Source organism: Balaenoptera musculus, chromosome 1 (assembly GCF_009873245.2).
Source record: "Balaenoptera musculus isolate JJ_BM4_2016_0621 chromosome 1, mBalMus1.pri.v3, whole genome shotgun sequence".
Taxonomy (NCBI): Eukaryota; Metazoa; Chordata; class Mammalia; order Artiodactyla; family Balaenopteridae; genus Balaenoptera; species Balaenoptera musculus.
In genome coordinates, this window is record NC_045785.1 from 182,316,137 (window position 1) to 182,330,951 (window position 14,815).

Sequence of the window (14,815 nt, forward strand, 5' to 3'; positions counted from 1 at the left end):
TACAGCAGCCAGATCATCACCTCGCCCCATATGGCCCCAAAGCCCCTGTCAAGCTCCCCATCCAAAAACACTGGTCCATGCCACACACAGAATTCAACAGTGGGGTGGGAAAGACAGTGGCCCCACGTGTCCCCCTGCCTGACCAGATTCTGCCAGCAAGTCTACTTTGATCCTACCGTTCCCGTGATGAAGTGCCAGTCAAGACACCTTCCTCCCACACCCCCGAGGGGAAAGTAGAGGTAAAAACATCCCCCAAGCTGCCCTCATTACTCAAAAAACTCCCCTATCAGACTCTAGAAATCAGAATGCATGTCTCTCCCTCGTGTTTTTCTACCCAGAACTTTCTTCTTCAGAAAAGGTATATTTCCCTCTCTCTTCCTTTTCCTGGGAACTCCCTTTTATAAAACATTATGGTTGACCTAGAGGGGTGGGATAGGGAGGATGGAAGGGGGGCTCAGGAGGGAGGGGATATGGGGATATATGTATATGTATATGGCTGATTCACTTTGGTGTACAACGGAAACTAACACAGTATTGTGAAGCAATTATACTCCAATGAAGATCTAGTATAAAAAAAAAAAGTTATGATTTCACCAGCAGCAGCTATAAGAGGAGTTAGAGAAATTCAGATGCCCTTTTTGTCAGGTAATATCATTGCCTGCAAAGCTACCATTCTGATGCAAAATCATTTTTCTTTAAGAGTAGCAGTTAATTATCCCCTAATTCTTTTCCTTTGTAATCCTCCCATAACACATTTTAATCTACCCCTAGGCAGAAGGAAGTTTTCCAAAAGGCAAATCTATATTAATAATTTTCAAAACAGTTGTGTATGTAGATTGTACAGAATAGTACAAATAAATTTTTAATGAAGTATCATTTGATAACATTATAAATATGTCTTATATGAGTATAAAGTTGTCATTTTATTTTATCAAAATTTGTCAAGTGGTTATCTAATTATTAATGGAGTTTGAGAATGAGAAAATCATAGCTGACGTTAGTTTTCAATTCTTGCAAGTGTTGCTGAAAATATTCCTCGTTTTGCCATCAGACTGTTTTTTAAAATCAGGAAATACCAATTTTTCATTCTTTGAGTATAAATTAAGTTTTCTTATAATTGCTGCCACTCCCTCTTCCGTACAGAATATTCAAATTACCATAAATCCCTCGCTTTTATACTGTACTATGATGTAATTTGACCTTCATTTAGCACTACTATAATTGTAAACACAAATGCTAATGTGGGCACTAAAACTGCATCGTGATTCTAGGTTATCTAGATTGTGCCATTTTAATTCCTCTATATTGTCTTTTAAGTAAAAACAATAAATTAAAATTTTTTCGCCAGGAACTCATAGGTCCCAATAAACAGTAAGATATCTCACTGAAACCTTAACATATAAAACCTTAACATCCTGGGGTGAGCATCTATTATTTTCTAGGCATTATACTGGTATTTCAACATACATAACTTTATTTAACCCTCACATGAGCTTGGTTTAGTTTTCTTCATTTTATAGAGATTCAGAAAATTCTAATAACTTACATATAAATGACAAAGTTATGAATAAACAACCTCAGATGCCAAATACTGTGCTTTGTTTGCACCACAATTCTATGCCTTCTGTTATCATATGCATGCATGATAATACTATAAGTAGCATACACATTAAAATCTGGAAAAAAACAGCTTTTTTTACTATGTCAACATCTAGAATATATTCATGTAGAATTATTTCTACAAAGACCCAGTGATTAAAGATGTGATGCTAAAATTAGTATGATCAATACAGATTTGGAGAGTGTTACCACCAAATTTCTAAAATACAATCACTAACATGAGCTACGTAAGTATTCCAACAACACAATCTTAGCTCCCTAAACTTGAACCAAAGGCATTCTGCATAAAAGGTTATAAAATCTGTAACCTTGCTTACATGAAACAGATCACCTTGTAAGAGTCTTAAGGAACACCTACAGTATAAAACTTCCACCTTCCTGGGACTTCCCTGGTGGCACAGTTGTTAAGTCTCCGTGCTCCCAATGCAGTGGGCCCAGGTTTGATCCCTGGTCAGGGAATTAGATCCCACATGCATGCCAAAACTAAGAGTTCACATGCCACAACTAAAGAGGCAGTGAGCCACAACTAAGGAGCCCATCAGCCACAACTAAGAAGCACACGTCCCGCAACTAAGGATCCCACTGGCTGCAACTAAGGAGAACACATGACGCAACTAAGGAGCCCACTTGCTGCAACTAAGACCCAGAGCAACCAAAATAAAATTAATTAATTAAATAAATATTTTTAAAAAAGCAAAAAACAAAAAATCTTCCACCTTCCTTAACAATGTCAATCACAGTTCAAAGCCAACCTCCAGCTTTTACAGTTCAGCAAAAGTACTGAAATAGGATTGAGATTAATTTAATAAGATTTTCCTTAAACTGTGAGAGAAAAATATCTTAAAGTCTGTCTGCTAATCATTAAAGAAAAAGCACATTACTTGTGCATAGCAAATTGCATTTTAAATTATTTGCTCTGGATTTCTAGATAAAACGGTAAAGTTCAAGCCTGGGTCATAAGGAAAGGAAAAAAGAATAGTTAGCAAATTTATAAATATAACTTGCTCCCATGGTGAAAAAGCATCATTGTTGAAGTAAGATTGCATTTCTTTTTTTTAATATAAATTTATTTATTTTTTATTTATTTATTTTTGGCTGCATTGGGTCTTTGTTGCTGCATGCGGGCTTTCTCTCGTTGCAGCGAGCGAGGGCTACTCTTCGTTGCAGTGCATGGGCTTCTCATTGCAGTGGCTTCTCTTGTTGCAGAGCACGGGCTCTAGGCGTGCAAGCTTCAGTAGTGTGGCACACTGGCTCAGTAGTTGTGGTACACGGGCTTAGTAGTTGCGGCTCGCGGGCTCCAGAGCACAGGCTCAGTACTTGTGGCACATGGGCTTAGTTGTTCCGTGGCATGTGGGATCTTCCTGGGCCAAGGATTGAACCCATGTCCCCTGCATTGGCAGGTGGATTCTTAGCCACTGCACCACCAGGGAAGTCCAAGATTGCATTTTTTTTTTTTTTAATTATTTTTTTTAATGCTATTCTTGTCTGCTTACATTCTTTTTATTTATGTATGTATGTATGGCTGTGTTGGGTCTTCGTTTCTGTGCGAGGGCTTTCTCTAGTTGTGGCAAGCGGGGGCCACTCTTCATCGCGGTGCGGGGGCCACTCTTCATCGCGGTGCGCGGGCCTCTCACCATCGCGGCCTCTCGTTGCCGAGCACAGGCTCCAGACGCGCAGGCTCAGTAGTTGTGGCTCACGGGCCGAGTTGCTCCGCGGCATGTGGGATCTTCCCAGACCAGGGCTCGAACCCGTGTCCCCTGCATTGGCAGGCAGATTCTCAACCACTGCGCCACCAGGGAAGCCCCAAGATTGCATTTTTTGATTGCAGTAGCAATATACAACAATGGGCTATGTCTACATCCCAACTATGAAATACAGGAAGAAAACTACAATAAATTTATAAGAAATATAATTGATTACACATGGACACTATTGCCCTTCATTGAAGAAGAATAGCTTGGATAGAATAAATAATTTACTTTGACAAATAAATGCAGTTGAAGCCCTAATTAATCAGTTTGCTTGCTTTTCACTCCTGCTGCAGTAAAGAGTCACCTATCCATCTTTACCCATACATGTACCTATGTCTGGGTTCTGGTTTTTAAGTCAATTAGGAAATGAAGTAACCATCCTGTCAAAAAGAGAAATGCATACACCTCTTGAGTAGCTTTCTAGGCACTTGAATCGCAGCATTAATGGAAAGTAATTCTCTTTAGTTCAACATAGATAAATAAGAATCCCTGATTGATAAATGGCATTATTCTCTTTTTCTTTCAATACTCTGCCTCAATCTGACCTCCAAGAGACCTCCCCTCACATCATCTCTACTTATCCCTTATTTTAAAATATGGATCCCCTAAATCCATCTGCATTTATACTTTTGCACACTATTAATTTCTGTTATGTAGATGTGTTCCTATTATTGCTATTGTCACTAATGGTTAAGTATCTGTTCTCCCTCCAACTACAAAAACTTACATTAATTTCATATTCATGTATTGTACTACTGAGCATAGTGCTATGACACAAAAGTCACACTTTAGATGTTAAAATTGTCACAATATTGGGAGATGTTGCTTGCTACCATCAAAGGGACCTAGCACAGGTAGTTTCATTCCTAGTGGGAATCCATGCTTCAGTAGAAATTTCTTTACAATACACAAACCTTTGAATGATGTCAGGTCCCTCTCTCTGTAGCCTAATGATTGTTTTTTTCATTGATAAGCTTTATCAGGAAAATACTTGATCATTTAGCAACATTTAAATGGATAACTTGGATGACAAATCTTACTAAGGTTTCCAAAGAAGGCTTTTCTATCTCAAATTATCAGAGACAAAAAGACAATAAGCTGAAATCATGATGTTAGGAAGGTTACTGGCAAGAGAAAATTGTCTTTAAAAACATAGGAAGCCTGAGGCTTCTGATTCATGTTTAAATCACACAGAGAAAAAAATGTATAAAGCAAATAAAATCTTACTTAAAGTGACTCCATTTAACAATTTAATCCAACATAAATTATCAGTGGTAATCCGTGGAAGAATGTGTCTCTACTACTTGTTCAGAATTTTTTTATCGCCTAAAAAAAAACAAAACAAAACCCTTTATCTATCATCCTTTATTCCACCTCCCTCCCCAGACCTGACCTAAGAAAAGACTAATTTACATTCTATCTATGTGGATTTCCCTACTCTGGACTGTCACATGAATAGAATCATATAATATATGGACTTTTGTCTGGCTTCTTTCACTTAGCATGTTTTTGAGGTTCATTTAAGCTATAATGTGTATTAGTACTTTATCCCTTTTTATGGCTGAATAGTATTCCATTGTTTGGATACACCACATTTCATTTATCTATTCATCCACTGACAGACAATTGGGTTGTTGCCACCTTTTGGCTATTATGGACAATGTTGCTATTAACATTTATGTAAAATTTTTTGTGCAGACATATATTTTTATATCTCTTGGGTACATACCCAGGAGTGAAATTGTTGGGCCATATGGCAACTCAATGTTATTATTTGTTTGAGGAATTGCCAGATTCTTTTCCAAAGCAGTTTCACCATTTTATATTCCCCTCAGCAATCTAAGAGAATCTGACTTCTCCACATCTTCATCAAAACCTGTTATTGTCTGACTTTTTGATTCTAACTATTCCACTGAATGTGAAATGGTGTCTCATAGAAGTTTTGATTTGCATTTCCCTGATGACTATTGATATCAAGAATATTTTCATGTGCTTATTGGCCATTTGTATATCTTTGGAGAAATGTCTATTCAGATCATTGGCCTAATTTTTAAAAGGTTATTTTGTCTATTTATTATTGAGTTGCAGGGGTTCTTTATATTTCTAGATATAAGACCCTTATCAGATATATGATTTGTGTATGTTTTCTCCTATTTATGGGTTTTTCACTTTCTTTTTTCCAACTTTATTAAGATATAATTAACATATCACATTGTGTAAGTTTAAGGCATACAATGTGATGATTTGATACACATATATATTGTGAAATGTTTACCAAAATAAGCTTACTTAATACATCTTTCACCTCACATAATTACCATTTTATTGTCGTTATTGTTAAAGTGAGAACGTTTAAGATCTACTCTCATAGTAACTTTCAGGTATAAAATACAACTTTGTTAACTATAGTCACCATGCTGCACATTAGATCTCCAGAACTTATTCATCTTATAACTAAAAGTTTGCACCCTTTGATGGATATCTCCGCATTTTCCCCAGCCCCAGGCCTGGTAACCATCAATCTACTCTGTTTCTATCAGTGTGATGTTTTTAGATTCTACATATCAGTGAGACCACATAGTGTTTGCCTCTCTTTGTCTGACTTATTTTACTTAGCAAAATGCCCTCAAGGTCCATGTTGTCACAAATGGCAGGTTCTCTTCTTTTTTATGGCTGAATAATATTCCACTGCATATGTGTACCACATCTTCTTTATCCATTCATCCATTAATGGGCACTTAGGTTGTTGTTTCCATATCTTGGCTGTTGTGAATAATGCTGTAATGAATGTGGGAGTACAGATATCTATCTGAGATACTGATTTCATATTCCTTTGAAATCAGAAGTGAGTATGTAATCAGAAGTGGGATTTCTAGATCATATGGTAGTTCTATTTTTTATTGAACTATAATTAACATATCAATTTCAGGTATACAACTTAGTGATTCTATATTTTTATATGTTACTAAATGATTACCACTAAGAGTCTAGTAACCATCTGTCACCATAAAAAGTTATTACAATATTATTGACTATATTCCCTATGCTGTACATTACATCCCTGTGACTTATTTATTTTATTGCTGGAAATTTGTACCTCTTAATCCCATTGTAATTCTATTTTTAATTTTTTGAGGAACTTCCATACTGTTTTCCATAGTGGCTGCACCAATTTACATTCCCACCAACAGTGAACAAGTGTTCTCTTTTCTCCACATCCTTGTCAGCATTTGTTATTTCTTGTCTTTTTAATAATAGTCACTCAGGTGTGACATGACAACTCATTGTAGTTTTGATTTGCATTTCCTTGATAATATGTGATGTTGAGAGCCTTTTCATGTACCTGTTGGCCATTTGTATGTCTTCTTTGCAAAAATGTCTGCTCAGGTCATCTTCCCACTTTTAATCAGATTTGTTGTTTCATTATTGAATTGTATGTGTTCCTTATATATTTTGGATACTAACCCTTTATCAGATATATGATTTGCAAATATTTTCTCCCATTTGGTAGGATGTCTTTTCATTTTGTTGATGGTTTCATTTGCTGTGCAGAAGCTTTTTAGTTTGATGTAGCCCCATTTGTTAATTTCTACTTTTGATGTAGTCCCATTTGTTAGTTTCTGCTTTTACCTCTGGTGCTTTTGGTGTCATACCCAAAAAATCATTGCCAAGACCCATGTCAAGGAGATTTTTCCCTATCAGGTCTTATGGTTACATCCTTAACCTACTTCAAATTAATTTTGTGAGTAGTGTAAGATAGGGGTCAAATTTCACCTTCTTTTACATGTGAATATCCAATTTTCCCAGCTCCATTTATTGAAGAGACAATTATTTTTCCTTTGGAGTATTCTTTACTCCCTTGTCAAAATAAGTGACCATGTATGTGAGGGTTTATTTCTGGGCTCGTGATTCTGTTCCACTGGTTTATGTCAGTGCCATACTGTTTTGATTACTGTAGTTTTATAATATAGTTTAAAAGCAAGAAGTGTGATTCATCCAGGTTTGTTCTTCTTTCTCAAGATTACTTGGCTATTTGAGGTCTTTTGTGGTTCCAAATGAATTTAAAATTGTTTTTTCTATCACTGTGGAAAAAAAATGTCATTGGAACTTTGATAAGGATTGCATTGAAGCTATAGATGGCTTTGGGTAATATGCCATTATAACAATATTAATTTATTCCAATCCATGAACATTGGATAGCTTTCCATTTATTTGTGTCTTCTTTAATTTCATCAATGTGGTATCATTTTCAGTATATAAATCTTTCACTTCCTTTGTTAAATTTATTCCTAAGTAATTTATTGTTAATGCTATTGTAAATAGGATTAAAAAAAATTTTTTATATAGTTACTTGTTAATGTATAGAAATGCAAATGATCTTTGTATGTTGTTATTGTATTGTTGTCTATTACTCTCTTCAGTTCTATTAGCATTTGCTTAATATATTTAGGCACTCTGATATTGGGTGTATTATATATTTACAATCACCACATTCTCTTGTTCCCTGTGAACCCATCAAAATAAGGTTTCCTCTTTATGATATTACCATTTTGCTTAGGCCGTCCAATAATTTGACAGGATCCCAAATCTGATATAAAGAATGACAATGCAAAGCCTCGATGTACACAACTCTATTCTTCTAGCTGATTTGAGAAGCAGAGGTGTGTAAACAGTGCTAGATATTGAGGACTAAAAGCATAAATGACTCCTTATTTGGGTTTATTTTTGTTCACAACAGGACACAGGATGAGCCATGTTGGGTAAGGATGGAGGACACAGGATGAGCCTTGGGGGTGAGGATAGAGGGACACAGGATGAGCCATGGTGGGTAGGGATGGGGGACACAGGAGGAGGCTTGGGGGTGAGGATAGAGGGACACAGGATGAGCCATGGTGAGTGGGGGTGGAGAGACTCCTGTGAATCTAGTTAAAGAAAGCAGAGGTAGGAGGAACAGGTAAGGACTAATGGAGAAGATTCTTACATGAGGTCCTCCTTTGACCAGTTCTTTGACTAGAAATTGAGAGTGCGGATCACGGTCTCTGGTGTGGATTCCCTGACCACCACCTTTCTGGCTTTATTAGATAGCATTTATTTGAGGGATGATGAAAAGAGATAATTATATATTATAGAAAGAGGTATTTAATCAGAAAGGAAAGAATCCTCCTCTAAATTACACATGCAATGTCTTGTCAAATTTCTAAGATTCAATAGTTAATTTTATACTTAAAACTTCAAAGGAACATTTTTAAAGTTGTAACTCATTTGCATTCATGCATTGTTCCTTTGCTTCCAGGGCATAATTATAATAAATTTAACTTCCCACAATTACACTTAAAACAGGTGGCATGTTGTTTAGGGTATATTTTAATATCGAGTTTTTGCCTTTAACAACAGGTTTGATATTTGGAAACAGCAAAAGTTATTCTGGGCCAAATGTACTCAAGAAAGTAGGGAATCAAGCCACCCAATACTGTTTTGACAAAAAAGAAAAAAAATAACTTTATTCACACAGTATTTGACAAATATTTCTTGAGTCCTAGTAGGTGCCCAGGTGCTGTCCTAAGTGCTGGGGACATAGCTGAGGACAGAACAAAGCTCCTGTTTTCATAGAGTTTACATTCAAAATGGGGAAACAGACAATAAAATATCAGATGTTGGGGAGTTCAGTGAAGAAAAATGAAGCAGAATGACAGGACAGAGAGTAGAAGGATAGGGGGTATTTTAAGTAGGGTGGAGGGTCAGAGGAGCCTTCTCTGATGAGGTGACATAAGAAGGGACAGGGAAGGGACTTCCCTGGTGGTCCAGTGGTTAGGACTCCGTGTTTCCACCGCAGGGGGCACGGGTTAAATCCCTGGTCAGGGGACTAAGACCTAGCATGCCACGCCAAAAAAAAAAAAAAAAAAAAAGGAGGTAAAGAACTATGGTGTTTGTGTGTATATATGAGCAGATCCCATTCGTTCAATATACTGGCTACACTTCTCGATTCTATATATACTAATTTCACTATTAGAATGCATTGCTGTGGCACCCCTTTCTTAACAACCAAGCCCTGACTCCTTAGAAATATTTTCACATTCACCCAGGAAACCAGATTAATATTCAGGCATTCCCACCACTTTGTCCAAGCTGCAACAATCTGGAAGAGTTTTATTTCATCAAGTACGGATAAATAGATAGTCACAAGTAGGATCTGAATTTTATTATTAGCCTTCTGCCTTCCTAGTTATAGTTTTCTGAAAGTGTTATGATGGAAATTTCCCAAAAATGAAAATACAGAGCTTACTAGAACTTTAAAAAAGCATCTTTTTCTCGCCCTTCTCAACCCATCTGAGAAAGGTATCTGTCCAATCCTTTGTCTAATCATTTTTTTAAATTCCCTAGAAGAGACTGTACCCACCCCCCCTTCTCCTTTGGCTTTGCCATAAATAAGGACATAACTAGTAACAGACACTTTGGCCAACTGAAACCATTATTTTGGGTTTTCTAAAAACATGCATTTTAGATATACTCTTCAAACAACAAATTATTTATGAAAAGCTCTATTCTGAAACCCCGCTTTGTTCAAAGTCTAGCAAGTCACCATTTCCACTGAGGACTCAGTTATTGCCAGAACTGTTTCATCCATTGCAAACCATATTAGGCAGAAATTTGGCTCTTAAAATTTTAGACCAGATGCAAGTTTCAAAGTTTTTTTTCTCTGAAGATGCATTAACTATTTTCTGATTTGAGAGTTGAAATGAATTTATATTTCCCACCCTTCAGACTTAAAGTCAGAACTGTTGCCTCAAGAAGAAGCTTTGAAATTCTACTAATTTGATATTTACCAGTATATTTATAAATGCAGTGATCAAAGCAGATATCTTTTTTAAAATTCATTATTATATTCTGGAACCAGTGAAAAATTTATCCTTGACTAGTGACTATCTCTGTTGCCTAATTAGGGTTTTGGCCTAGTTATTGGTTGGTTTAAGATGTGTTGCTGTGTGTAGCTGATGTTACATTATGCTGTTTTCCTTTTTATATGTCTCTGTTCCTCGTTGCATGCCACAACCCTACCCCTCACCGTGTACCTTCAGAAATCACCGGGAGCCTTGAAGACGGGGGAAACCAGGAGTTTCAGAGAGGAACAAAAGAAGTTCTAATCTGTAGCAACATCATAGCCAAGTGCTGTCGAAAGGAACTACATAAATAGTTATAGGTGGCTTTTGTTTTATTATTATTTATAGTAAAATGAGACCACTTGTTTATCTGAATTATCACCAAAACTATTCTATTCCAGGGAAATTACCTCTATAGATGCAGTTTCTATAGATGCAGTTTCTTTGCATCCATCCTTAAATAGAAATGAGCACACATAAAGGATTGGGAAAGATTGGCTGCATGGATTACACTGAGATCCAGCATTTTCTTGATTAATCACATATGGGCTCCCAAACAAAAAGTACATCTCATTCACATCCTATTCTTTTTTCTAACAAACATATGATCCTCTCGAAAATTATTTGCTTTCCATGAGGAAATTTATGGTGCAAAATATAACTCAGGAGAGAAACTAAGCAAAGAAAACCCTAAGATAAAAAGGAAGAATAAAAGGCTATTTTTTTTCACATGCATTTTAATTCATCCCCCTTCTGTAAAGCAGCCAATAGCTTTGCCTCTCGCTTCAAATCTCAGGACAGGTACACCAACCATGGACTAAGAAGCAACTGAGACCACAAGAAAGCAGGGTTGGGTCTATAAAGAGTAGAAGTCAATTCTCCCTACTAAAAAATGTCAGGAATGCATTTGTACTATGTGGATACCCACCATAAAACATTATTTGACACATTTTAAGCAAGTCATCCTCAAATAGGAGTTTTTTCTTCTTCCTGAAAATATAGAAATCAACCGAATTTTTTTAAATGACCTTTTATTCGATGTCTTCTTCCTTGTTTAGGGCCTAGCTTTATGCCTCCAATACAGATGGCAGATGTACAAGCCTTCTCTTCTACCCACAGAGCCAAATGTGAAGGGAATGGGGGGCGGGGAACGGGGGAAGGTGGGCCGCAGGAAATCAGTCACTCCACCCATTCTGAGTCTCCTGAGACTTCATTATGAAGCCCTACATATACTTTGCATACATCTTATCAAGCATAAAACATTACTCAGATTTGTTCAGGAGCAACGTATTTTCTCACTTCTACTGACAAGTAGTTTTTTGTACCCCCTGAACCATCATTATCAACATTTTGTGAACCGCCCACGGGGCGCCCAAATCCAACGTAATTTAAAGTTGCACATCCTTCTCCTTAAGCAATGTTTGGGTGTCACCAATATACTGCAAGACGGATGAGCCGTGCTCATCGCAGCACAGCTTTTAACCTTTCCTCCCCTCTTCCACGATGCGGGTGAATTACCGTCCATGATGGGGGCCCCGTCTGCAGCGGGGACAATTGATTTGACCTGACTGCCTCCCGAGTGCTAATGGACTTTGTGGCCTAATCCCCCGAGATATAAAATATGTCGAAGTGAATTGGGGCAGGTTAAAGAACAGATCGGCTTTCCATCGGAGCTCCAGCGATAATACATCTCCCAGTTGTTCGGGGAAAAAGATTAAAAATGATCAATACCCAAATCATTTTTTTCCAAGTGTTGCCCTCTGTAAATCTATTTTGGTTATTTTTCTCCCTCTGCCAAGCCTGATTTTACAAACCTTGAAAAGTCCTTTTCTTCAGACACAGAATTGCATACACGCTCTGTTTTCACTTTATTTTTATTTAATTTATCCTCATCTATCCAGGATATTGATGACTTGGGCTGTACAGAACTTCTTTGGATTTAGATAGTGAATTTCTTGTTCTTCGAGTTTACACTGAAGTTTCTATTTGCAGCGAGAAAAAGCTTATCAAAGAGGAAGGAAATATGGAAGGAAATACGTTGGGCAAACAAAAGAGAAAGTAATAAAGAAAAGGTGGTCCAGATAAAGTACAAGAAATAGACAAAAAAAATTAGATTATAAAAAAATGATTGTTTTCCAGGTTGAATTATTTTTTTTTAATTCACATGATATGTAAGAAAAAGAAAAAGTCATGGTCAGGGTATTTTTAAAATGCTAAATTAATTCATTAATGGTATAAGAAGTAAAGAACAATAACAAAAACAAAATTTTCATTGTTTCCAATGAAAATGAAGCCCTAACACTTGTCTCTCGTGGCCATTAGAAGAAGCGACATATACCCCAAGGGGAGATTCATGTAGAGAGAAAAAAATGGAAAAGAAAACATGCAGTAAACCAAGGAAAGAATACTTTGATGAGATGCTGTGTGCTGGTGTCTGAACAACAATGTCATTGGGTCCAGAGTTTCTTAAAGGGTGTTATCCAACTCTGTGTTCTGGGAAACAACAATGTACAAGGTGGCTTTTGTGTCATCTTGAAAGTATATCGCAAAAAGTAACCTCCTAAAAATAAATTTTCTTTAAAAATGCAATTAATCAGGTCAGTGATGTTCATTCAACGATTATTGAGCAATGCCCTTGACAAAACGCTGTGCTGGATGAGAAGGGAGAAAGTAGGGTGAAAGACACCTATCCTGTTCCTTGAGGAGACTGTAATCTAGCTGAGAAAAATATAAGCACTAATGATAACATTAAGCCAAAGCAAATATTGTGAGTGCTCTAAGAGTTACAAAGTGCTCTGGGTGTCAGAGTAGGGAGGAGTGTCACTCCCTTGTCAGAGCAAAGGAAGCTTCGAGGAGTCTGCATATTATACATAACCAATATGCAGCTCAAACAATTTGAAAGAGGCAGATATTTTCAGAAACATAGTATATGAGAGAGAATGATCTCCATAAGTGAGCTATGTTATGTGTGTAATTATACTGCCTTTCTATGGCTGAAACACTGAGCCTTCAATTAGGGGCCAGTAAACTATTCTACAAAGGGCCAGAGAGCAAATATTTTATGCTGGGTGGACCAAATATGTTCTCCATTGTACCCGCTCCACCTTAGACAATACATAAGTGAATGAGCATGGCCGGGTTCCAATAAAATTTCACTTACGGACACTGAAATCTGGATTTCAGATAAATTGCACATGAAACAAAATATTATTCTTTTTTATTTTTTCAACTATTTAAAAGTGTAAAAGCCATTCATAGCTCCCAGGCTGCAAAAAATACAGATGGTGGGTTGCATTTAGTCTATAAGCTGTAGGTTGTCAACCCCTGTTATGCTTTAGAGCTTTAGTATCTCATCCCAGGCACACACATTTCTTGGTAATTTTCTACCTGTCACATCTTCCTCAGAGCTCATCTTTCCAAATCATCTTCATAGTACATCCAAAGAAAAAGAAAAACCACTTCCATTTCTATATATGTTTGTAGTTATACTTTTTGGAAACATTTCAGCTCTTTTCTGATTTTCTTGGAATGAGCTAGGAGTATGTACATGGTATATGGCATATTATATTCTAGAGTCTCTTAAAAGGGCAGTGCTCCAATTTTTGTTTGGATTTTACACTCCAATGCCCTTCCAGATGACAACCAATATTTTTCTGAATTTTTTAAGCAACAACATATGGGTCAAAGATGATACATGTTTAATATGCTGAAGTGCTCGTTAGAAGCACAGAATGAGATGAAGCACAAAGGATATATTGACCCTAAAATGGTATTTGAAAGAACTTTCTCGCATGGATGTTCATCCTGTAGGTACCTGAGGACCCACTCCTGTGACCTTCAGAAAAGAACATTTATGGAGTGTATGCTATGAATCACAGTTCTAGGTTACCTCGTTTGCTCTCATCCGATCCTCACTTTAACCCTTTGAAGGATATGTTATATCGTTTCCACTTTTAAAAGTTTGAAGAGATTAAGTGACTTATCTAAACTGGCATAGGAAATGGTAAAAATAAACTGTAAAGCTGGACCTCCTGCCTCCAAATTACAAAACCATTTTGTTTTGCTGTTTCACTTCTTCTGATCTGGAAGAAATCAAGGTTATCTTAGCCTGTCTTTTTATATAATTAAATATTAAGAAACTAACCAAGCAGATGGAATGCACACATAAAAGCAAATGCATATTTATTATAGTCAACAGGTCAGTCATTATTGAGCAAATATTTAGTACTTAATAAATATATCGTGTTATATGGCAGAAGGATAAGCAGCAGTATCATCTCCTGAACTCCAGTAAAGAGGTATAACTCTCTACAGCAATTCTAATTTTCTTTACAAAATAATTCTAAGAAAGAAAAGAGTTTATGGTTCTGATACTTCGTTACTAAATAAATCACCTCCTCTCTGCACAATGATTCATTCATATATATATATATATATATATATATATATATACACACACACACACACACATAGACACATGACATCATTTTCACCTGTAACAAAAACTAAGCTCAAAATATTAAATTTTCAACTCAAAATGGATTCAAGACCTAAATGTAAAACCAG